The sequence below is a fragment of the Apodemus sylvaticus genome, chromosome 7 (assembly GCF_947179515.1).
Source record: "Apodemus sylvaticus chromosome 7, mApoSyl1.1, whole genome shotgun sequence".
Classification (NCBI taxonomy): Eukaryota; Metazoa; Chordata; class Mammalia; order Rodentia; family Muridae; genus Apodemus; species Apodemus sylvaticus.
Genome location: NC_067478.1, coordinates 61,003,047 through 61,028,388, shown reverse-complemented (window position 1 = coordinate 61,028,388; position 25,342 = coordinate 61,003,047). Strand labels below are relative to the sequence as shown.

At 46.9% G+C, this 25,342-nt stretch overlaps 1 long non-coding RNA gene across 2 annotated transcripts; it reads left to right on the top strand.

The window, feature by feature from the left end:
• Positions 1-6,709: 6,709 nt before the first annotated feature.
• LOC127688866 (uncharacterized) lies at positions 6,710-15,447 on the top strand. Of its 2 annotated transcripts, none has more exons than XR_007978774.1 (3): positions 6,710-6,922; positions 7,810-7,947; positions 13,539-15,447. It is a non-coding gene; the product is annotated as an uncharacterized LOC127688866 (long non-coding RNA). The 2 variants fall into 2 exon arrangements; XR_007978775.1 differs by having other exon boundaries at positions 7,810-8,000.
• Positions 15,448-25,342: the final 9,895 nt, after the last annotated feature.

The window sequence follows — 25,342 nt, the reverse complement described above, 5'->3', positions numbered from 1 at the left end:
TACAGTTCCACTGGCAGGGCAGTTTGCTGTTGAGATCGATGTCTAGTAGAACAAAGTACCCCTCAGTTGTACACTCAAATTACCCCTTGAGCACAAGGATTCGTGACATCCGGAAGAAACACAAGCCAAGAATGAAGTAGTTCTTTCCTTCTTGTGTATTAAATATTAGCTGCTGGAAGGTGGGGGGGGGGGGGTTAAATAATTGACTTCTAGTAAGAAAACAATCAGGTGGTGAGAAAATAGAACATCCTGGTCCCTTAGGTCAGTATCATTCACTAAGACAATAATGAGCCTATTCAGAGAGGACTTAATTCCTCAGCAGTAATTCTCATAAACCCAAAGAAAGATCAGGTGACCTCTCCTGAGACGGACTAGGCTGCTTCTGACTTTCTAAATGTGGCTTGAATCCCGTGATTTTTTTTTTTTTTAATCAAAATTAGATTGTGAACCTTGACTTTGGGTTTTGCAGTTTTTGTGGAGAGTACCTTCTGACACCAGCATCTCCCTCGGCCATCTTTTCAGGCTTCCTTTTCATGCTTCGTTGCATTTCTGTGAGTATCTCCTCCCATGCTAGCAAATTATCTTTATTGGCCAGTGGTTGCCAAAGAAGACTCTAGGTAACGGATTCTTCTAAGTAAAGTTTAATAGGCACGCCGTGATGCCCATTCATTGGTTACAGCTAGCTTCGCTCTACAGTGGAGAGTTAGATAGCTGTGGGACAGGAGAGCAAAGCCTTGAAGCTAACGTTCTAGTTATTAAGACTTGTCAGGCGGAGCAGACGTGGGCTCCCAATGAGGCACCTGAGATGCTGCAGCGAGGGAGGAATTGAAATCAGGCCCAGCAGCATCCTTCATGACTCTGTCTCACTCCCCACCCTCTGTCCTTGCTAGAGAGGGTTACTAAGTGTCAGTGTGTAATCAACATGGCCTGAATTGATGTCCTGTATTCCCTTTAAACCATGTGCTGTTATCCCCGTTCCATGTTATTTACTTCTTCTCTTTGTGTTTTAAGTCTAACAGTTGCATAGGCATTTCCCATAGAAAATACTCAAGAGTCTAAGCCAGCCAGTCCTTGACTTAACCTATTTCCCAGATCCTGGAGAATTTTAACGTGCACTCTAATGTTACTGTGATAGTTAATAATATATGTAGCCTTTGAGGTATAATAGGGAGGATGAAAAAACTTGACCTCTCTAATGCTCTTTAGAACTAAGAATGAAACACTCCAGGTTCTACCACAAGCCATTAGATAGTTCTGCTATCAGAAACAATATCCAGACCCAGGATAGGTGCTTTCTCACTGTGGCTGGGAACATGCCCAGGAAGAGATGGTATTTTAGATGCAGGGCATGACATAGAGTGGTGCAGTAATGAATGAGCAGGCACTGAAAGATGTGATGTGAATGGGGGCTGTAAAGGTTTAGTAGCCTCACCAGAGGGTGCTGCAGCTTAGTTAAGCATGCAGTTATTGATGGTTTAAATTAAGCAACTATAGTTGAAGAGGGCATGGCTCCCTTCCCCATGAAATTCTATGAGGAGCTTAGCCTACTTTGACACTTCTGATCAAATCTTCCCTACTTCACTCAATTCACAGTAGTTCTCACTTTCAAAAAGTAATAAGGGGGGTATGAATTAGTGAATTAATATCTGAGTTCTTAGCTTTTCCAATAATGAACTCCAGTCATTTGAGTAATCTATTATGAATAGCAGATTTTTTTTTCCTTAGGAAATCATACTCCTGGGAGGTTCTGGAATAGCAGTGATGCCTATAGAACATTTAGAATTGTGTCTGTAGTCACTGGCAGCAGGAAACTACAGCTTGCTCATATCAAAGGTTCCTGTAGGTAAAGTTTAGAGACCCAGGAGACACTTGCTCCGAGCTGACCGAGCTGACCTCAAAAGAGCAAAGGCAGCCTCTTGCATGTGTCAGTGCAGTGTAGGGTGGGTGGGGGCCACTTGAGAATGCTGCTGTGTAAAGGCTGTAAAGGTGGATTATGTGTTACTTAGCTGAGTGGATAAGACTGTACTTCCTGTGTCACCTGAAATTACTGCTCAGTCAATGAACATGGAGTTAGAAATCAACTCTCTTAGAATTGCCAGCAATGTTTATATGTCAAATGATTTTGATTTAATGGTTTTTGAAGAAAATCATCTACTTGGGGACCTGTTATAGCTTGAGTCTGTGTTTGAATACTCTGTCCCTAGCTGGTGGTACTGTTTGGGGAGGTTGTGGGACCTTTGGATTCTGTGGCTCAGCTAGCAGAAGTGAGTCACGGGAGTCAGGCCTTAAAGGTTCTATCCACCTCTAGTGCCTGACCAGGCTTTCTGCTTTCTTGTTCTCCAGTATGGGAGGGCCTCCCACCTCGTGCTCTTACCATGATGCATGGAGCCAGGCCAGATGCCATGACTTCCCTCAGCAGGATGGATTATATCCACTGAACCAAGATAAATCTGCTTTCTCTTTGAGATGCTCCAGCTAAATGTTGAATTATAGTAATAACTAATCATGGGCAGTCCTTGTATTCAGCACAGGCTTATCTTCTTGTGGCTTTTCATCCATTGCACTTAGCCTCAGACACAATGAGGTTGTCTCTGTGTGGAAGCTTGAGTACGAAATACTCTTAAATAGAACTGAAGGTTAGCCTTGGGCGCTGCCATCCATTCAACCATAAGTGGATGCGTCCAAGTTTTCATCATCTTCTACCTAAACCATCCATAATCAGAATGACATCAAGTCATCTTATGTACCTGATCTACCCCATTCGCCCTCTTAGGATATGGGCGCATGGATCTCCATCAATGCCATCGGAACCAACTGAGGTGGAGTGGGCCTCAGACAATTTAAAATTTCCTATTACTCTCCTAACAGTAAAAAGTATCTCAGCCTTAAAAGAAATTACTTACTTAAAATAAAATGTCGCTATAATCATAATTTACTTTCTATATCCAGCCTGGAGAGATGGCTTAGTTGCTAAGGGTTAGGCTCACAACCAAAAATATTCCCTATACACACAGATTTACTACATTATCTTTTTCTGTTAGACTTTTATATGTGTGTGGCTTCATGATGTTGTGGGTCCCATGTATGTGCAGATGCTAGAAAGGGCAGAGCATCAGATCTCCTGGAATCTAGTTACAGGCAGTTGTGAGCTGCTTGGTGTGGGTGATGGGAACCAAACCCAGGTCCCTTACAGCAGCAGCAAATGCTTTGTAACTCCTGAGCTATCTCTAGAGCATGAGTTAGCCTTGTAATAACTTTTAACTAAACTGTACGTTTGTAAACTTGTACAGTTATATACAAAAAGAACCTGAGAAAAAAATCTTTCATTCTTTTAGCTTATTTCTTCATTTAAAAATAAGACTTTTGGACTAAATGTGCCTTTCTGTTAACTTTTGAGTTTGAATGTGGGTAAAATGACCAATTTTAGGTTATTTTAAAAGTGTGAGGTGTGTTTCTAAAGGAAGCCTTTCTTCCTTCTTCCTCACAACTGCCCCACAGACATTAGGCGTATACTCTAAACTACCAGCGAGCCCTTTTTAAAAAAAGCACACAGCCTTTAGCTGAAAAAGAAGAGAAGGCATGAGAAACAGTTGCTAGCCTTTTCAAGTGGGAATGGTCTGGCCTCAGAGGCAGATAATGAAGACACCTAGCGTAACTGACACAGGAATGGCTAAACCTGGAGCCAGCCATGGCTGTGTGATGGAGCCCGCTCCTCCTGCAGAGGCACACCCTCAGCTTCAGTACCTGTGAGGATCACGGCTGCTCAGAAAGCCGTAGCTTTCAAACTTGACAGCCGTCATCTGGCACGCCACAGTAAGGTGCTTTCACTTTCCTGATGAAGAAGCCAGCTGGTAGGAGCGATTCACTTACCAAGAAGTGACTAACTTTGAGCAGCCAACCCCAGCACATTTCTGGAGCGTGGCGCTACCTCTTTGTAAGCACAGCAGTAGCCTAGGGCTAGACATTTTAAGCTTGAGAAAGCAGCATAGACAAAGCGGATTATAATGGGTATGGATGAAGGCTTAAATGTTTTTGCTCTCTTTATGTGTACATTCGAATGCATTCATCTGACCTAATTCTCTCATGATGAGATGGAAAGACATGGCTGCCGTGGCTTCACCTTATAGCTGTTCTCTGCCCATAAGAAAACCTCATGTTCTCTGGGTTTCTTAATCACAGGGTCTTTTCATAGAGTAGCATAGGGTTCTCACGTGCCACTAAAACCATCATCTGGTCAATGACTTAACATCCCACTTGAGCTGAACACATGTTCACATGTGTTGCAGTCTTAAGGTGCATGAGACACATTTGTAAACACAAAGAAAACCTCAGAAGCCAGTTAGAAAGAACAGAAAGATTACTAAAAAAAGGATCAATAATTAGGATTGACAGCAGAATCCTTAACAGTCACACCTGGGAGACATTACAAAGTGGGACGTGACAAAGAGAATATTGATCGTTTATCTGTGTTTAATCAGTTAAATTAACATTCAGGAGGAAGTTTTTCAGTCTCAGATAATTTCTTAAGAAACTGCTAGGGAATGGGGAGGTAATCAGTGCTCAAAAAGCGAGGACCTCAGTCCAGGATCTCCAGAACCCATATAAGAAGCCAGCTAGAAGTCTGTGGTCTCAGTACTGACAGACAGACAGGAGGACCCCAGGGCTCATTAGTTGGGTAGTTTAGCCAACCAGTGATCTCTAGGCTCAGGGAGAAACCCTGGTTCAAAACACAACATGGAGAATGATGGGAGAAGACATCAAGTATCAGCTTCTGGCCTCTGTGGGTACATGTAGGCACAAAGCATGTAAACACACACACACACACACACACACACACACGAGAGGGAGGGATGACTAAACAATGACCTTCAGGAGAAGAGTAATAAAACCAAGAGTAGATATGAAATATAAAATATAATGGGAATAATTTGGTAATAGAGTATAGCAAAGCTGTATAAGCTAATCAAAACGGCAAGAAAATGATGAAGTCTAGAAGCAAAGTTATATTTTCTTAAATTCTAAACTCTGAGGTGTTCTTGGAAGCATCACACTAGAAGGTTGTGATTCTCAAAGCCAAGTGTTCTAGGCAGGCTGTGCCTAAAAGAACAAAAGGCCAGGAATTACCAAATCCACGTTAGGAATAGGCAAGTAGGGCAAATGGAGAGGAACAAAGAGGTCAAAACAAGAGGAACCAACAGAGACCACAAGCAGGCACACAGTTTGTGAAAAGAAGAGTAAGCAAATGTGTCAGGCACTTGGCCAAGTGCTTTGCATATTCTCATTTATCCTCAGAAATGACACTGTGTTTGTCAGTGTCCATGTCTTCCTTCACAATAACTAAAAGGCAGGGCTGGAAAGGTGGCTCAGTGGTTAAGAGCACTCACCTGGCTTAAAAAGGACCCTCGCTGAGTTCTCAGCAACTGTATTAGGTAACTCATGAAGTGCCCACAACTCCAGCTTCTTGGGATCTGATGCTCTCTTCCGGCCTTTCATTCACACATATAGACATACAGACATACAAATATACCTAAATAATAATAAATATAAATCTTTAAAAAATATAACCAAGTGGTAAGAATACCCGACATGTCTTATTAAGAGATGAAAGGCTAAATATGTGTCACAAAACCAAATCAAAAGTTATAGATCCTGAAAGGGTCAGGTAAGGATGATGGGAACGGGTTGAGAGGCATGGGGAAGACATAAGAGAGGGTGGAGGTGAGGATAGTCAGAAAGTTATAGACATGTGTAACATTGTCAAACCATGGACAACCAACATGACTGGCAAAGAAAGCTGTGGTTTGTAATACATTAAGAATTCCCTTAACTCAATATGAAGAAAACAACTCACCAGGAAAATGAGCGAAGGCTGTGGGCAGACAACTCATAAGGAAGAAATCTGAAAACAATTCCAGGACAAGCCACTTGATGCAACCAGATGCCTGCCACCGCACGTGTGTCTGTCTGGCTAAAGTGGATGGTTGAGTGTCATGTGTCATGGGATGGATGGAGTGGCTGCTGGGAAGTAAAACTGCTCAAAGAGGGATTCCCAGTGTCACCTCTGCCAGGCACACACAGATAGCAGTTCCCTCTAGGCACGCATGCAGAAATGCATACAGGCAAGGGGAGTGATGGTAAGTATCATAACGCTTGCTGCAACACTCCAGATATTGACAACAGTGTGTTTACAGTTGTCTACCAGTAGTGGACTAAAAAGATGCACAAGAGAACTAAAATAGAGTGTTTATTATAAACAACAGACTCTATAGATCCATCTTCCCATGCAATGCATAGACTTTGGGCCACCTCTGTATATCAACTGCCCATAGCCAGGGTTCTCTCTCTCTCTCTCTCTCTCTCTCTGTGTGTGTGTGTGTGTGTGTGTGTGCGCACTGTGAGCAGACATGTATACATAGAAGCCAGAGGAGAACTGTGTGTTCTTCTCTATCACTGTCCAACTTATTTCTTTTAGACGGGGTCTCTGTATTAGTTCCTTTTCTGTTGTGATAAAAACATCATGACCAAAGGCAACTTAAGAAAACAGAGTTTATTTTGACTTGGTATTTCAGAGTCCTTAATGATATGGGAGGTGTGGCCATGGGAGGTCAGGGAGGGAGGCTGAGAGATCATACGTCCATTTACACAGGAAGCGTACTCTAAATGGGGTGAGGCTATAAATTCTCCGGGCCTATTTCCTCTGGCAAGGCTCCACCTCCTAAAGGTTCCATTACTTCTCTAAACAGTGCCTGTAAGTAGGCACCAAGTGCTCAAATCCACAGGGGCACGGGACGCAGTTCCTACTCAAGCTGCCACAGTCTCTCATGAAACCTCGAGATGATGACTCTGGGGCTAGCCTGGCTCCCCATTGCACCCTAGCTGTCATCCTGTCTTATCTAGCCACCCCCAACTGCTCGGCTTAGAGGTATGTGAGTTATACCCAGTTTTTTTACATGAGCACTAGAACCCAGACTCAGGTCCTCATGCTTGTTCGGCACTGTGAGCCACAGAGCCATCTCTCTAGTCCAGGGTTCAGGGTTTCTATCTATGGATCTTGCCAACTCCTATTGTTTCTAAAACAGTTGCATTCAAGTTGCACATTTACATGTTATTTACATTATATTAGGTATAAGAGATAGTTTGGAGAGGACTTAAAGGATAAGAGCAGATTTTGCAGAAACAGACAATCTAAAAATTTTTTTAGAGAGAAGTCTTAGTTGCCAATATAGTTCATGTTTAAATATAGTTCATGCAAATGTAAGGCACACAGTCCGTGAGGCGTGCATGAAAATCATCTATGCCTACTTTAGGGAAGTGATTATTTCTGAGAAAGGAAAGAGGGAGGGAACAGAGCAGGGAGGGGATGGGTTTTGGTTATATCTGCAAAGATTTGTTCATCAAATCAAAAGAGCAAGGTAGTTAACAAAAATGGCAAAATGTTCACGTCTGTTGCTAGAGCGGTGGTTCTTAACCTGTGGGTCTCCACCCCTTCCACTGGGATTTCCTAAAACTATTGGGAAAACATAGCTATTTACATTATGATTCATAATAGTAGCAAAATTACAGTTGTGGAATAACAACAAAAATGATTTTATGGTTGTGGGGTCATCCTGCAACATAAGGAACTGTATTCAAGGGTCACAGCATTACGAAGGTTGCGAACCACTATCCTAAGAGGGTGAGTGTGTTTTTTGACATTACATATCATATTTTACGTTCATGAAAGATATAATATTTAAATGGAAGGAGAGGGACAGAGGAAGGTTGGAGAGACAGGGCAAGGGATAAATGAACTTTTTCTTTGTGGTCAAGTTGGGCAGGAACAGTCAAAAGGCAAGAAGAGACCTTTGGAACCACGCCCTCCTTCCTCACGGATGGACCAGAAAGGAGCTCGGCTACTCTCCTCCTCCAGATCAGTGTTGGAGACAGAAAGCTGATGTGGAAAAGAAGGTTACTGAGGGTGAAGAGGAAACAGCGGGCCCTTGAGAGAGTCTGCCTGGGAGGTGAAGGGGAGAACCCCAGGCTGGAACTAAGCCGTAGGCTTCACCCTGCCTGTGTCTATAGGCTAGGGAAGGACTGACAGGGCAGCCTCTGAGGTAGCGCAGGGTTCTGGCTAGTTTTATGTCAATTTGACACTAGCTAGAACCATTTGAAAGGGGGGAACCCAAAGTAAGAAAATGCCTCCATGAAATCAGGCTGTAGGCAGTTTCTTAATTAGTGATTAAGAGCCAGGCTCATCCTGGGTGGTGCTGTCCTGGGCTGGTGGTCCTGGGTTCTATAACAGAGAAGGTTGAGCAAGTCATGGGGAGCAAGCCAGTAAGCAGCGCCCTCCATGGCCTCTGCATCAGCTCCTGCCTCCAGGTCCCTGCTCGGCTTTCCGTGATGAACTGTTAAATCAAAGTATGAAGTGAGCTGTTGCTTTTGGTCATGGCGTTTCAACACAGCAATAGAAACTCTGAGACAGGCAGAGAGGGAGGAGCCGTGTCAGTTCAGCAAGAACAGTAAGGGAGAAGCAAAGAGTACAGTGTGGAAGCTGTGAGCCAGCAGGAAGCCACGTCAGGGCCAAGAGAATACGTCACGTCAGGGCATGGAACTCGGTGGAGCCGGAGACTCAGTGATGCTCTGTAAACGAGCAGTTTGAAGGCATCCACCATCCGTCTACTAAGACTTTCCCTGACTTAGTGTGGGAGGAAGGGTGTCAGGCACTGGCGGGAGGGGAGGGAGTACAAGGTAACTCAGGAGGACCTTATTCAGCCTGACTGTCCCACTCAGGGAATAAGACAAAACCGTGGCTTTTCTCTCCCTCCCTCCCCCCCTCTCCCCCCCCCCCCTCCGCTTTGGAAGAAACCGATTTGCCCAAGAAATTGTTGACATTTTTGAGATTTCTTTGACATTAGTAACTTCTGACAACTCAAAGTCCCCCAACGAAATGTCAGGGTTTAATACTTGACATCTGATAGCTGCTTTGGCGGTTGAGAGGGGACCTCGGGCAGGCTCTGAGAGACAGAGGGCTTCAGAGATGAGGTCTCTTGTGTCAGAGAAGAGTGAGCTAAGTCCCCTGGGAGCCATAGGGGAGGGGTGGGGGGATGAGGAGCTGCCCAAGAGGTAACCAAGGAGGGGGAGGCCACAATCCAGGCATTTTCTTTTGTAAAGTAGCTTAAAATACAGAAAGTCAGTCTATGGCAATGCCACCCTGAATGTGTGTGTACACGTGTGCAGTGTGTGCATAGGTGTGCATATCAAGGTCAGAGATCAAGGCCAGAGGTTGGCGTTGGGTGTTTTCCTCAGTCACTCTTCACATTATGTTTTGAGACAGGGTCTCACTAAACCTGAAGCTTGCCGATAAACCAGTATTGTCTTGCCAGCGAGCTCCAAAAACTTCCTGTCTCTCCCTCCTGGCAGCACTAGCTTTTATATCCCGGGGTCTAACTCAGCCCTTCCAGCTTCCTTACTGACTGAGGTATCCCTGTACCCCGGGAGGGGGAGCTCTGAGACAAGTTGGTTCTTTCAGTCACTTGAGCTAGGCTGTCCAGGCTTGGTTGGCCAGGGATCAGGGGGTGGGGAGGCGCCTTAATGAATTAGATAAAGTTGATTCATATCTCATACACCAAATGATTGTCAATTGCTCCTTCTCAGGTAATTGAGAATGCTTGAGAGGTAATTGAAGTGGTACTTGATACTATTAATTAGCTCTCCCTAAGTTGTACATTTCATTGATGGAGCAGAAGCCCGGCTGACTCACGCTGGCAATTGGTGCTGATGAAGTTTTCTGGGCAAGAACATTCTTTTCTTCTGGATGGAGTTCTGACAGGAATCTAGTTTGGATTCTGCCCTCTCTGAACTCTGTCATTTAGCATCCACACAAGACAGCCTGCCCTATTTAGCCTCTAATGAAAGGGTTTGATTGGAAACATCCCTGTTCTAAGGTAGGACCAAAGAGCTGAAGTCACCATGACTAAGGGCTGGTCCAATTAATTAAGACAGCATGTTCAGGGGGAGGGGAGGAGGCTGGTTCCTTCTAGAAATATTTTCTCTTCCCTCAATATCTTTGTGAAAACAAAGATAAACTGGAGGAAAATGAGACCCCATGCTTTTGTTCTTGGGGAGCTCACCTTGACTGTATCCTTCTGCAGAGGCGTGTGTGAAACATCTCTCTATAGAGAGGTAGGTACCTTATGATGTCCCGGGGAGTGGTTGTCTTCATGGAGCTAAGAGGCAGAGCAGGAGTGACAAGCTGAGACAACTGTCCCCCTCCTGAGCTTGGTCCCTCTTGTGATTATCCCTTCTGTTCCTCTATGGAGAATTTTTCACAGTCTCATCTGCAGTCATAGTACCCAAATACTTCCCATATTATCTGCTCTTGGAAGCTAAGCAGGGTCAAGTCAGCTTCTGAATTATACCAGAAAGTTCTTATAGTTTCATGCTCTGAACGAGGCTGTCTCACCCTGGACACCATCTCTAGCTCAGTCCCACTCCAGACCCGCTCCTTCATGGATACCATCCCGAGGCCCACCATATACTGTTTTCCCATTGTGTGTTTCTACAGCCAGCCACATGCAGCCCCACAGGCTCTACAGATAACCTCTTCTTGACCACAGTGAGGTTTCTCAGAACTTGTCCCTATCCGCTTGCTTAAAGGCCACCAGAAATTATTATCAGGGGGACACTTTTAACCTATTGGGGTTCCCTAGGTTTTTCTTCCTTTTCTCCAACTTGCACATGTGGGGCCCCTAGAACCCGTCAGTAATAAAATTTTTCTTTCTGTCTGCCTCTCCTTTATTCTTAATGGGATGCCACTCATCTTAACCCCACATTAAAGCACCCCCAGACCCATTTCTGATGTGCTTCCTTTCCTTGCCTTGGGCACTGAAGGGGAAGGACTCAGAGTTGACCACTGACACAGCCTGGGCTGTGGTGGGCTGCGGGTGGGCAGAGTGATGTTACTAGTCTGGTGTGAAGGATGTGACAGTTGGCTTGTCACTGGGGTTAGCGAAGGGTCACTGTTATCCCATCGGGTGGGTGACCTGTGGAGCCTACTCTGTGCAGACAGATCTGGTTAGGGGCTCTCAGGCCTGTCCTTACCTCTCATCTCACGGTCTACACAGCCTTGCTGAGAACCAAAGCAGGCTGGGAAGAGTCTCATCACCCTTCTAGGCATCCACTCATCTGATCCATGGCTAGAAAGTCCAAGTTACGTTGATCTTAGAGATGTGTTTTTTGGTGTCCTCGTTAGGGTCAGCATTGCTGTGATGAAATACCATGACCAAACCAACCCGGTGAGGGAAGGGTTAACCTGGCTTATGTTTCCACATCACTGTTCATCACTGAAGGAAGTCAGGACAGGAGCTCAGACAGGTCAGGGACCTGGAGGCAGGCGCTGATGCACAGGCCATGGAGGAGGCTTGCTGGCTTGTTCCCCAGGGCTTGCTCAGTGGAGGCTCCTTCCTCTCCAACGACTCAAGCTGTGTCAAGTTGATATAGAACTAAGCAGCACTTCTGGTAAATCTTTTTAGTGATCAAATCTGCAGCCAGAAGTGCCTGGTCACTGTTCACCTGGGACAGCTGGTATAAGGAGGTGATCACAGGCAGGGTGCTTAAATGTAATTCTGATTGTTCTTGGAAGCTGAGGGACAGCTTTCTCTTCAGTTAGACTTCCTGCAGTCTCATGTATACCCTATTGATATGTGCATAATTATGAATCCACACACTTGAATTGCACACTTTACAGTTAAACTATGAGGCACAGTCTTATTAACGCAGAAAGAGAAATGGACAGGTGTGCTGATGGACTCAGTTGCCATTTATAAATGCTGAGTTGGCTTCTTGAGTTAAAATAATCGTGTGTTTCTTGAAAATTATCCTCACTGACAGTTTATAAATGCTAACTAAATTCTCTCTTCGACCCAGCACCAAGCCCTGGCACCGAAGGCATTTAGTCTTAGGTGCAGTATGGGATTAATTAATCATTTGAAGTTATTTTTTTTACATTATTTACTGTGTTTTGGTGAGTGAAAATGCATTGCTGAATGCAGTCTGTTTCTTATGAAGAGTTATTTATCTCATGTGTATGAGTGTTGTGTCTGCATGTCTGTCTGTGTACCACTTGTGCACCTGGTATGTGCAGAGGCCAGAAGAAGGTACTGGATTCCCTGGGACTACAGCGGCAGATAGTTGTGAGCTGCCTTGTGGGTGCTGACAACTGAACCCGAGTCCTCTGCAGAGTAGTTAGTGCTCTTAACCCCTGAGCCGTCTCTCCAGCTACCACCACCTGCCTGTCCCCACGCCATCTTTTTTTTTTCTTTTTTGGCTTCTTACAAACCATCTATTTATCTATTTGTATTTTTCAAACATTGTGCTTTTTGGTAGAACTGTGTTGTGTCTTCTTGGGAATGCTTGCCACTATTTTATTCACAATTTGAGTTTGATCTTCCAGATCCCACAATGTAGGGTTGTGGGGACTGGCTTAGTGGGTAAAGTGCTTGCCCCAGAAGCACGAGGACCCATGTTCAAATCCCTAGTCCTTGTGGAAGTTGTCAGGTGAGGCATCTGGAGGGGCAGAGACAAGTAGACCCTGAGGGCTCACTGGCCAGCTGATTGGAGAGAACAGGGGAACTGCAGATCCACTGAGAGGTCCTTTCTCAAAAATAAGGTGGATGCAACAGGAGAAGATACCCAACATCTATTTCTGCCCACTAATAATAATAATAATGCCTGATTTGTCCTTAAAGTTAAATGAGACTATGCGTATACAGTGTCTATTGCAGGCTTTAATGTTCATATGAACCAAGTAGAGGGGAGCTAGTAAGCAGGTGCTAGTAACTAAGTGCTAATAACTAAGTGCCAGTAACTAAGTGCTAGTACTCTTTGTATTTGTTAACACTGGAACCAGCATTCATGTTAAAGGCCTATATTTAAATATTGTAATTACAGTTACTATGCTGTGTCAGTATTCAAAAGGCCGGATCAGTCACTTGCAACAGGCATGTTAAAAAACAAATTTATAAGAACCCTCACATGCCACCTAAAAATATTCCACCCCCTCCCGTGTATTTGTGTGTGTGCCCGCGCGTGCGCCCAGGCATGGTGCATGTGGAGTCCAGGGGTCAAAGTGGTTGTGTCTTCCTTTCGTCTCTGCTCTCAGTTTTTTAGAGACAGGGCCTCTTAGTGAACCCAGAGCTCATGGGTTGCGCTACACTGACTGACCAGCTAGACGGAGAGAGCCTTCTGCCACAGCTGGGATTACAGGCGAGCGACTGATGCTGCTGGCCTTTTAATGGGTGCTGAGTCCAACTCAGATCCTTACCGATCTCTTAGGCGCTAATAATCCTGTCTTAACCTGCGCCTTCTATGTGCAAGTTTAGGCCCCGTCCTGATCGCACACATCTTCTTGAGGGATTTCTGGAATCCACTGCATGGATTGCAGAATGGATTTTTTTAAAAAGGGGGACTAATAAAAAGGGATTTTATGTTTTAAAAGGACCTAGCTCTCTGCAAATGAAGTCAGACACTTTTAAAAAGACACTGTTTGTTTTGGTTCTCAGACACCCTTTTGGGAAAAGCTCTGCCTGACTTTGCTGCCCAGCCTCGGAAATTCCAGGATCTAGGAGAACCACGTGTGGAACACATCAAGGGAGAAAGGCTTCCCAAGCACCAAACTGTATTGTTTTTCTTGGAGGTTGGAAAGAGCTGCTGCTCAGAAAAATTTCCAAGGTTTCTGCAATTTGTTACGCATCCAAGGTCATTTCCTGGCCGGGATTGTCCAAGGCCCTTGAGCCTGCAACGTGGAAGCAGCCTTGTGCAGGGGCCCTGCAGCCCGGGGGTGAGGTGCGGAGGGGGAGTGCGGGGTGGGGGTAGAGGAGGGGAAGAAGAAACCTGGAAGGAAACCCCACAGGGCCTGTTTGGTGTTTCTCTTTGCCCACTCCGGACTGTCTTTCCCTGATTCTCCACTAGAGGGCACACGCCACCAACTGTACGTGCTCTCTGAGGAAGCTCTGATACCCAGACCTATGGGACAGGTCCTGGCATCTCAGGGGGATTTGGGTGGCAGCCTGGGGGTGCAGGTTTTCTCAGGATTTCCTTTCAAGATTTCCTGAAAAAAAAAAAACTGAACTGTGGCATCCATACTTTGCAGGGATCTGAGTTCAGAACGCTGGTTTTTGTTTTTATTTGTAAACGTAGGATACACAGTAACATGCCTCCTATGGCATCTTCACACATACTCAGTTTTGATTGGATCTCCTTTGCATCCTCTGGTCTCCGCCCCCTCCCAGCCCCATTCCTGTTTGTACTTTTCTACCCCTAGCAGTCCTCCACCCACTTCCAGCCTTTGGAACCAGCCTTCCCATAATCGTCTCTTTCCCTTTCGAAAAGGTGCTTTGGGGATGAATTATGATGGGCGCTAGGGCTTTGGGTCATTTCCTGAAGGGGAAATGTCAACGTTGCCCAGAACATACATCTTTATGGTTGAAATAACATATCTACTTGAAGGTAGAGCTTTGATCAGCTCAGAGCTGATGGCCCCTGGACCCTGGCGTTGAACTGTATCCGGCTGGCCACTGGCTCTACCAGGCTCTCCTACTCCAGCCCGAAGGTGGTTGTGAGGTGTCCTGCTCCCCTAAACTCAGGCATGCCCCTTTTGTTTTCTCCTGCTCTGGGTTTGAGGGCCCCGACTTTGAACGACTGCCCCAGTGAATCACATCTGTCACTGAAACATTTGATAGGCACAACACGTGCCCTGTCCGGTTCAAGTTCAAGCTGACCCTAAAGACCCTGCTGTGCTTCTGCACAGGTGAGGCCCTGTGCTTCTGGTGCCTTTAAAGCACAGGCGGGGATTATGAAGTGGCCCCTCCCATGTCACAGAGAGGGTGAGGAGACCCAGGGTAAGGGAGTGCTGAAGCTTGAGACTTGATCTCGGGTCATCTGACCAAGAGGCGTGGCTCATGACTGTTTCCCACAGTCCTTTACTGCAGTAGGAACTTGGGTCTGACTTCAGAGAAAACCTGACCCTATGATCTTCAAGCTGCAAGGCGGGGCTCTCAGGAGGCCCCACCCCTTCCTCCTGGTGCTCTTCATAAACTGGAACAGCGCTGGTTTGGGAGGGTTGAGAGTGCCCTTCGAGGAGGGATGTGCCGGGCATACTTGAGGATGGCTTCTATTCAGACAGTTTTACAGAACAAAGAACCCAGAAATCAAGGGCCAGGCACCTCTGAATGTCTGTTCCATGTATAAATCCGGGGGGTTCCTAGCCCAGTTAACACCTAGAATGGAGCCTTTTAGGAGTTGCCCATGTCTCATTGTCTCCCCTCTTTAGCCCTGTACCAAGCGTGCAGTCCTTTTGTTAGCCACATGATGGCGCAGCAACTTAAGTTTCTGGCTGACATTTGGTCTCGGGACAGGGAGGACCTTCAGCTCTGTTCAAAGGGAGCAGAGAGACTTGGCGCTGAACTTAGTTTTAGTGTGAGGAGGTGGGGGGGCGTGCAAAGGGATGCTGGATCCTGAAGTAGCAGGGGCGGTGCTGAGGATCGTTGAGGGGTTAAAATCAAATGTACCACACAGCCCATAAGTGCATGCCGGGCAGGCTCTGTCCTGTCAACTATAAAACTACTATCTCTTCCCATCTTAGCTGACTTTTTTCTTTCCTCCTTTCTTTTCTTTGTAAAATACTTATTTTAAAGTGTGTGTGTGTGTGTGTGTGTGTGTGTGTGTGTGTGTGTGTGTGCATGTTGGGGGTATGTGTATGTGAGTGCGGGTACCCTTGCAGGTCTGAGAACGTGTTGGCTACCCTGAAGCTGGAGTTGCAGATGGTTGTGAGCCACCTGACAACTGTGGGTGCTGTGTGCTGAATTCAGGCCCTCATGGAACAGCAGGAGAACATTCTCTCCGGTTCTCTTCTTCTTTTGAAACAGGGTCTTACTCTTGTACTAAGGCTGGCCTTAAACTTGCTTTGTAGACCAGGCTGACCCCAAAGTATCAAGCATGTGCTACTATAGCTGTCTCAAATGGCTTTTCTCTTAAGACTTTTTGAGAGTAGATTGGCCCTTGTGGAGTGTGCATGTATAGCTACACATGTGCACATGTACACATGCATTCACATATACACTCATAGACACACAGAGGAGAGAGAGAGAGAGAGAGAGAGAGAGAGAGAGAGAAGGAAGAGAAGGAGGAGGAGGAGGAGGAGGAGGAGGAGGAGGAGGAGGAAGCGGCAGATACACCTACTATTGAATGTCTGCTCCGTGCTTCACTAAGCATAGACACTGAAGCCTCACACATTTGGAGAGAGATGGGCAGAGACCAGGTATAATGAGAGGAGCTGATGGCCACGTGACCATGTCTGGGAGGAATCCGCCTAGGCCTTTGCATCTGTGAAGTAAAGCCCTTGCTTCCTTCCTCATTGGGTATATGTGGATGGTAGTCCGGCCTCTAGCAACACATCCTGTGAGGATGAAGTGAAATGTCAAGGCTTGTCGCGGTGCCTCCAGGGAGAAGCAGGAAATGAACAACTACGAATGTCATTCGTTGGTCAAATAAGGGAAGCCTTGGATGGGCCTGTTCTTACAAATCCCTGTGGTACACTATTGGCCAGGTGCTACTGGGAATGACAGTGACCTAGACACAGTCCTCCCTGTCCAGGGGGCTAGGAAGATGTGCCATCATGGCCCCACGATGCTGAGCCTGAGGAGAATCCCTTGCTCTGGACACATGAATGTCGGACAAAGGTAGAAGTGGCATAGCCTCTGGCTCAGAAAGGTCACCTGACTGGGGCTGTGTGTGTGTCATTTCTGGCGACGTGTGTCTTCACCCCCCTGGAAACACTGAGGAATATGAGCGACCGAGGCACACACAGTCTTTCCCACCTCTGTCAGATGCTAAGGCATGAGCATCCTAAACTCTTGTGTGGGAATGTTCTTGGACTCCTGTGTCCTGTCTGGGGTCTAGTGATGAAGACACGGGTCAGGGCGCATGCTTGTGCTTGGAGGAAGGAGCGCCCTGCCCGGGTCCTGTCTCTTGGCATTAGCATTGGTCAGGCCTTCTTGGAACCGCTTCATACTGGCTTCTCCTTACTGGGTTGGTAAAGGTGTGTGTAGAGGAGTTGTGTGTTTTGGCAGATCCCCCAGGCTGGATCTCCCAAGCTCTCAGCAGCAAGAAAAGACACCCACCCAGCAGAAGCCCTCTAGGACTGGGAACCAAGACCCACCAGGGATTGATAGTATCTCTGCAGCCTGGTGGACCATGACCTGTAGGCAGACTGTGGTGGAGATACACACTGTATTGATGCTCGCTAGAGGAACAGAACTGATTGAATGATTATCTCTGCAAAGGAGTTTAACTAGATTGCCTTACATAAACATGTAAATGGTCCAATAATGGCCTTTGCATACAAAAGATGTTGAAACCCTCTGGTCCTTTCGTGCCTGAGGCTGGGTACCTAGGCAGTTCCAATCTCATGCTATAGGCTGGCTGGATTCCTGGGGAGGTGCTAGTCTTTAGACCACGTTAGACGGACAAGGAAATTGGGTTCTGATGTCAGCAAAGGATAACACTCCCATCACTACCACAGTCATCATTACTCTCCTTCTCCTCCTCCACGGATGATGGACACACCCACTATTTAGCCGTGAAGGCAGGCAGGTAAGGAATACTGCCTTTTCCTTGAACCTCTCTATCCAGGCTGCCACTGGAAATTGCTATGTCCTATAGGGAAGAGTCGTCTCCTCTCAGCCCATCCTTTCCTGGAAATGACCTCACGGACCTGTCTAGAAGTGTGTCTCTTAGCTGATTCAAGATCCAGTCAGATTGAGAAGATTAACCTCACACACAAAGGGAGCCTCCATGAGGATCTGCTGAGAGCACTCGACAGCTCTACCCCTGATGCCCAGAGACAGGTGCCCTCCGTGGGTGAGTCCACTTCTCAGGGTCTTCCTTGATCTCATAATCTGCAAGGTGTGAAGACAATGATGGTTGGCTCCCGGGCTGAATTCTGTCAGTGGCAGTCGCTTCAGCCGGGGTGTCCAGTGTACATCCATGGTGAAGACAGGTTGTCCACGGGACCTAGTCTGCTCTATGGTGCCTGCTCGAGTCCCCAGGGAACTCTGCCTTCAATCCCTTTCTCTCAGATGAGAAGTTGGCTGTGTTTAGGCACATCTAGCCTCTTCACAGATAGGATAATCACTTTGAGGGGTTGGGCTGGCTGATATAGAGGCAGTGGAGTCCTAGCTCTGCTGATGTCTTCCTTGGTCATCCCACAGTAGGCTCTGCACAGCATCCCTGACTTTCCCGGACTCTCTTCCCTTTACCCTACCCCCAGGTTCCTTAATCTCCATGAGGTGGCTGTGGAGCTGAACAGACAAGCACCCTGTCAGGGCAGATATACCTTGCATGAAATCCCTGTCTCTTAAGCCACAGAATGTTTTTACAGAGCTTGTAAGTTTTGAATAAAGAAATTTCTGGGTACTGGAGCAGAGTCAGAACGGTGGAAATCCCTGTCTTCTGTACCATATCCTTGGGCAGGTCTGTGATGTCTGTGGACCATTCTCTGTGTTCTCTGTGGGAGCTCCTGATAGGGACAGCTCTCTCCAGGCACTGTCAGCTAGAGACCTCCTGCTTCTACACACCTAAAGCATCTGGGCAAGGCAGCAGTAGCTGAATGTGGCTGAATCTTTAAGGAGCTTACAGGAAAGTGGGGGAAACTGACCAGAGATGAGGCTTCATTCCTGCATCTAAAAACCAGATTTTCTGGGTCTCTAGGTTGTACAATACCCAGCATCCTCACAAATGTCCAACCAATCCTCATCCTCATCAACAAGCTTTTATTGGGTACGTCCTACATTCTGAGAGCTGAGCTGAGTGGATAAAGTATAGTTGAGGAAGGCCATTTAACCCACGGAGCTTTGAGCCTCCCGGAGAAGCAGAGGGCAGGTGACACTTAACTAGTGCTGAAATGGCGGTCCTTCCAGGCCTGCAGTCCTCACCTGTGTGCAGGGCATGCTGGGAGCCTGGGTCGGGATGTGTACCTGTGCTCCTGCTGTTCACATCTTCTCCCCACAGTGACACTGTGCTCCTGTAACAAAGTTCTCTGTCCTTCCTTTTAAATGCTTTTACTGTTTGTATTTAAAATAGTAATGTAGCAAAACTGTGTACACTGAACCTTGCTGGGCACAGCATGGCCTGGTTGGAAGGTCACCTCTGCATGGGCCTCCAGAGAGCTTGCTTTTACCCAAGGAAGTTACTCAGTGTTTGCTTTCTGTCGTGTTTTGTTAGAGTCTCACAGTGTTGCCTATGCTGGCCCGGAACTACTGAACTCCAGTAATCCTCCTGCCTCAGTGTGCCAAGTAGCTGGGATTATGAGTGTGTGCTGCTGTGCCTAGCAAGGAATTATATGCTACTTTCCTTTTTACATTTGTGGTGTTGGACATGGAACCCAGGACCTGTGTCTGTTAAGCAGATACTCTACCAATGGGTGGATATATAAATGTTTGCATGTAAAAAATAAGTTTGTATATGTGTGGACATATGTCAGCAATCATCCTCAACAGCTCTTCCACCTAATTCATTGAAGCAGGGCTCTCAATCAATCCCAGAGCTCACTGATTTGTCAAGTCTCAGTAGCCAGCATGCTGTAGGGCTCCTCTGTCTCCACCCTCCAAGGCTGGAATTACAAGCAGGCTTCCGCGCCCACCTGACATTTATGTGGGCTCTGAGGATCTGAGTTCCAGCCTCACACTTGGATGACGACTGCTTTAACCACTGACCCATCTTTTTGCCCTCCCTCAGGGTTTCTTGACGCACTTCTCCAGGTCGGCACCAGCAACAGATCATACTAGACATATGAGATGAATCCTGAATGGTGGGAAAGCTCAGTCAGAATAGTGCAAGGCAGGCTGGGTCACTGGGCTGGGGTGTGCTTGGACAGTCTGTGAGCAAAGGGATGAGCCCTGTGTGGTGGGAGCTCAGGGCTACTTCCACATCTGCTGCTTCCTCCCTGAGTTCTGCTTCTGCAGGCCGGTGGAGCCCAGAGAATGTGGGTTCATATTCATTGCAGCCCACAACCTTTCCACTCCTGGGTGGGCTTCCCGGAGGCCAAGGACAAGGAGACTGGCAAGGTTTTCTTCCCAGATCATCTAGGAGGCTCTGGCGGGTACTCAGAGGAGTCCCTGCAGGGTGAAGAACATGATTTGTTTCGCTATTGTTTAATATTTGTCAGTGCTCATAGCACGTTGGATGACATTGAGAAAGATTTGTGGCTGGTAAAATTAAACTGAGCTCAGAACTGGCCTGGTGCCTCCAGGTCCCTCCAGGCCAAGTTCTGGTTTCCTCTGTTTGTCCATGCCAGTGACCTCACGAATTAAGAATGAGGAGCCCCGGCCCACGGAGACCAGCTGATAATGCTTCTTAGGAAAGGCCTTGTTTAACTCTGGTTAAAGAGGGCGTAGGTGCACCATTGTCTTCAAGAACAAGGGAGCCAGAGAGCCAAAGGTGATCCAACAGGTGATGCACAATTCATTTCCAGCATCCTCTGGGTCAGACCTATGACATCAGCAAAACTGAGCCTTGTCCTTCCTTCCTTTCCCGTGGCTTGGATGCTCCTTCCCTAAAGCGTGCAGACTGTACCTTCTTCCTCCATGTTAAAATCCACCTGCCAGGCAACCATTGCACACTGTTTTATACTAAATAGTAAACGACTAGGAGGAAACATGGTGCTTGCTGGTCTTATGATAGGGGATGTTTTTTGTCTCTATTAATTCTTCTCAGTCATGTAAATGCTGTAATCAACCCTATTTCATAAATGAGAAGACATGGTGTATAAGGTGCTCATCCAGCTGACAGAGGAACAAAGGGGCAGGGCTATTCCCTTCCCTGGTAGTACTATACTTCCACAGCAAGGAGGAAAACATCTCAGACCAAGAGCTTGTTCTGAGCTGATGAACATGGGTATCACTTGTGAGACTTAAAAAAAAATACCCATGATGCAACATTCGCCTTTCTCACGAGATTTAGTCTTGATTGACATGTGGGAGAGGAAGCCTGTATGGCTGAGGCTGAAGGTTGCTATGGGTGACCAGAGTGATGACAGGGTAGAGACTCACTCCCGAGTCAGAGGCACAGCATGAATACACAGGAAAGGAGGTGAGGAGTGTGTCTGCAGAGCCGAGACTCCAAGGGGCAGGTGTGGACTGGAGAAGGCTAGACCAGGGTGGGCATGTGGCGTAGTTGGTAGGGTGCTGTCGTATCATGCAGGAAGCTCTGAGTTTGAGTTCTAGCACCACATACACAGGGCTAGGTGGTGCACACCTGGAATCCTAGTATTTGGAAGGTAGAAGCAGCAAGATTAGGATTCTAAGGTCATCTTCATTAGAGTTCGAGGCTAGCCTGAGTTATATGATACCTTGACTCCTCTCCACCAAAACCAGCTGATTTCGATCTCAGGAAGTGGTAGAAGAAGTAAGCTGTGCTTCCAAGGGGGAGGTAGGGCATGGCCAGGCCAGCAGAATTTCTAGAACCCTTGGACCCAATTAGCCACGGCAGTGTCCTCTGAGATGGTGGTCCTCTCTGAGAGGTTCTGTTTGTTGCTGGCAGAGAACAGTCTGGTCACTGATCTGGTAGTTTTAGCTTTCTGAACTTTGTCCTTTTTTCAAGTTGGCCAGAGGCTGCCTCAGCCCACAAAGAGCTTCCAGGTGCCAGAGATATGCGAGCCAGCCCCTGATGCTCATGCTGAGGAGGGGGAGAGGGGAGGGAGGGCCGGGCTTGAGGTTGCAGCTGGAGAGCCTCCCAGAGTATGGGCAGCTTCTGAAGTTTCTTCCTGAATGGGGGGCTTGTAGCATTGCCCTGTGAATACATCTTGCATGGTGGGCTATTTGCAGCTACCTGTCCTTATATTCAAGACCCGATGCTTCAAGTCTGCATTGTGTTCTTCTGTTACCCCCAACCCCCACCATGCTTAGCAAAAACCAGACACCAAGCAGCTGTCCAAAGAGAGCTTCCAAATGACTGTCATGGTTTGCATAAAGCCAAAAGAATTCCCAAGATAGGGAACTTTTGTTCCTAACATGGGGAAAATCTTGGGCAGCTGGCCCTTGGTGCTTGCGAGTAGCCTCAGGAGTAAGAGTCCAGAGTGGAAGGAGGCTGGCCTCCTGTAAAAAGAAACTATACTTGGTGGCACATCAAAATTCAAACTTCAGTGCCCCTTACATTTTTATGGCTGTTCTGATCTGTTTACAGCGCTTTGGTTGTAGTTCTTAGGCTAGAACCAGAAAGGAGGCTGTCAGAGACATCCTGATGTTCAGTTCTGCAAGTTTGAGGCTGGGGTGTGGCTCAGTGGTAGAGAACTTGCCCAGGATGTACAAGGCCTTGGCTTTGATGCCCTGCCTCCAACATACACACGTTAGAGCTTCGGAACCAAAGCATGGGAGAAGCATTTCCCTCTAGATGGAGCTTGAGTGAGGTGATTTCATGGAAGGGCAGTGGAGACTGGGCAAGGCCCAGAGTTTAAATGAATTCCATTCAGCCTTTTAGATGGCGAATTTTGACTTTCCATGGGGACATCTGTGGAACCTCATCTGACATCCTTGAAGGTCTAATAGAGAAACTATGGACTTGATAACAGGCTTGTGGTGGCTCATGAACCTGTACCCACTGGGTATGTTTAATGAATCACGGCAGAGCTGAGCTGTCTAAGGCTACAGTGGGCCTTAGAGCCCATCCTGTTTAACACTCACATTGTTTGTGTGAAAACACAGAGAGTATGAACATTTAGTCTGTAGGAGACTCAGAAATGATGAGCATTCCCAGATGAAATCTGAAGGCCCGGACACTTCATATTAAGAAGGGGATTCTAATCTGAGAGGTGATCTGGTGGAGAAGAAAGTGTGGCCACACTACGAAGTGAATGTTGTGCTCCGATCAAGAGGAATGATGGCATTGAAATATATCGGTTAGAGGGGCTGACAGCACTGGCTCTTGCCTCAGGCTTTTGTATCAGGAGAGACCTTTGCAAGGCTGACCCTGCACTAACCTGGCTAGGGTAAGCACAGGTCTGGCATCATCACATTGGGCACGAGAGAAGGCATGAGGACTACTCTTGGGGGAGAGGACATAAGTGGAGCATCCCTTAGTGCGTTCTCGAGGCACCAACTCTGATCCAGGGCTTGGGTAAGTGTATTTTGATTGGAAATTCCATAAAACAGTGGAAGGAGTCTTGGTGAGGGAGATAAAATGGGAAAGGTGGCCAGCAGCAACCTTGAGTAACTGGAGATTTGACACTGTGGTGAGCTCTAGGGAGTGGGATGCTGAATATATTTTGGTTATCCCATCCTTCCAGAGGGGATGGGGCATGGCTTGCAGGACAATACCCATCTGTCTTTGGGGCTGTGCCCAGGGGTCTTCCCAAGGACTCACAGAGTGAGGTGCCTGGTAATTGGGGGCTTGGTGAGCAGACTTCCCACACGTCTCGGGCTACAGTCCTTAGGAATTTGACCATGACATTAACGGAACTTGGAATGATGGGAAAGAGTATTTTCTTTTCCCTTTTCAAATGTGCATGTCTATGTGTGTGCATGTTTGCTGGTGTGTGGACACACATGTGTGCCTGCATGAGGAGGTCAGGGTTTGTATTATGAACAATCTCAATACTCTTCCCCCTTATTTAGGCAGGTCCCTCAGGAAAACTCAGAGCTCTCTGAAATGGCTTGTTTTGCTTGTCAGCTTGGTATGAGGGTCCCCTGTCTCTGCCTACTGGGACTGAGATTACAGGTGAGCCACCATACCCACCTGACATTCCAGCCACATTCAGCCCTCATGTTTGGGGGGCTTTGCAAAGCAACATCTGTTCCAGCCACAAAGGTTGGAGGTCCAGGTCTTGAGGATACTTTGGAGGGATGCTGTGGAGGGATGCTGGCTTAGCAGGAACTGTCAAAAAGAAGGGCTCCTTGCCCTTGTCTAGGTCTAAGGAGCTCTATTTTGTATATGGGAGCTCAGGGACTAGTGCATGCTAGCTGCTGCTTAGTGATGATGTCGAAGGGGTTGGCAGCGGAGGCTACCACACTTCTCAGAACATGAAGTCACACTATGTGTCTTGTTCTACCTGTGCCAAAAAAAACCCCTGCAGTTACTTTGGGTCCAGGCTGACATCCCCTTCACTCTGAGCCTCAGCTCTGCGGAGCACTTCAAATAATAGCTGAGTTCCAGAACAATCCCCTGGGGCAAATGACTTCATGCAGGATGTGGTAGGGTCCTGCAGCCTGCAGCCCCTCATTTGCAGAGGCCTCTGTGCTAGTCCCTCCCATGCCTTTTTCCTCCTCCTCCCTCCCACTGCAGCACCACCCTCCTACCCCCATATCGAAGCTCGGTAGCTCAGGATGGAGGCAGCTCATTATTTTGCTGCAGTTGACTTGAAATCTGAAATCAATCCGGTATCAGATATTCAGCCTACCGTTCGGTAAGGTGTTTCAAAGGTGTCTTAGCGTTCAGAAATGACACTGCGTTTCCTAATTATGAAATCCTGTCGTCGCTGCTCAGGCTAGAATGACTTGGCTGCAGGCTTTTCTTTTTGTCTCCTTCCCAAGGTTTAGCATACAGTGCGATTATTTTAAAATTGCTTTGGAAGTGTGTATTCCACCAATGAACTATGATTATGCTTATTCCTGAAGTGTGGAGGCAATTTGAGAGGAAGGATAATTTAGCAGAGACTCTGAGGCCTTGAGAAACCTTGGGCCACTGCCTCCTTCACATTAGTGCTGATGAAACTGCTCACCGTGGAGCAGGCAGCTCTGCCCATCATGCTTGAAGCTAACTGGTCAAAACCATGCACAGTGTGGAGACTAGAAGGGACCTCTCGGAGGAAAGATGACAACAGGGACAGGAAGTTAACGCAAGTGTTAACTCAAGTACTTCCTGGAAGTTAGGATCTTTCAGGTCAGATTCCTGTGAACCCCAAAACCTACATGGTGGGCCAGTTGGTCCATGGGAAGCCAAAGGCATTGCTTCTTCAGGGACTGACAGGTAGATGCTTCTGTGAGCAGTGGGATTACTGAGCTGGGCATCTTTCATTTGACTGCTAATCATGAGCTCTCTGTCCAGGGAGAGACAATTATATTCTGTAGGCTATGAGGCCTATAGGTAGAAATCATTTGGTGTCTAATGAGGGCTTGCCTTTTGCTGAATAGCCAGCTACTTTCTCTTGCTGGGTCCTCATGTAGAAGGTATGATGATGATATGTATATGTGCTTGTATGTGTGTATGCCAGTATGTTTATGTGTGTATTTGTTTTCATGTGTGTTTGTGTATGTATGTATTTATATGTGGGTACATGTATATGTGTGTATATTTGTGTCTGTATGATTGTGTTTAT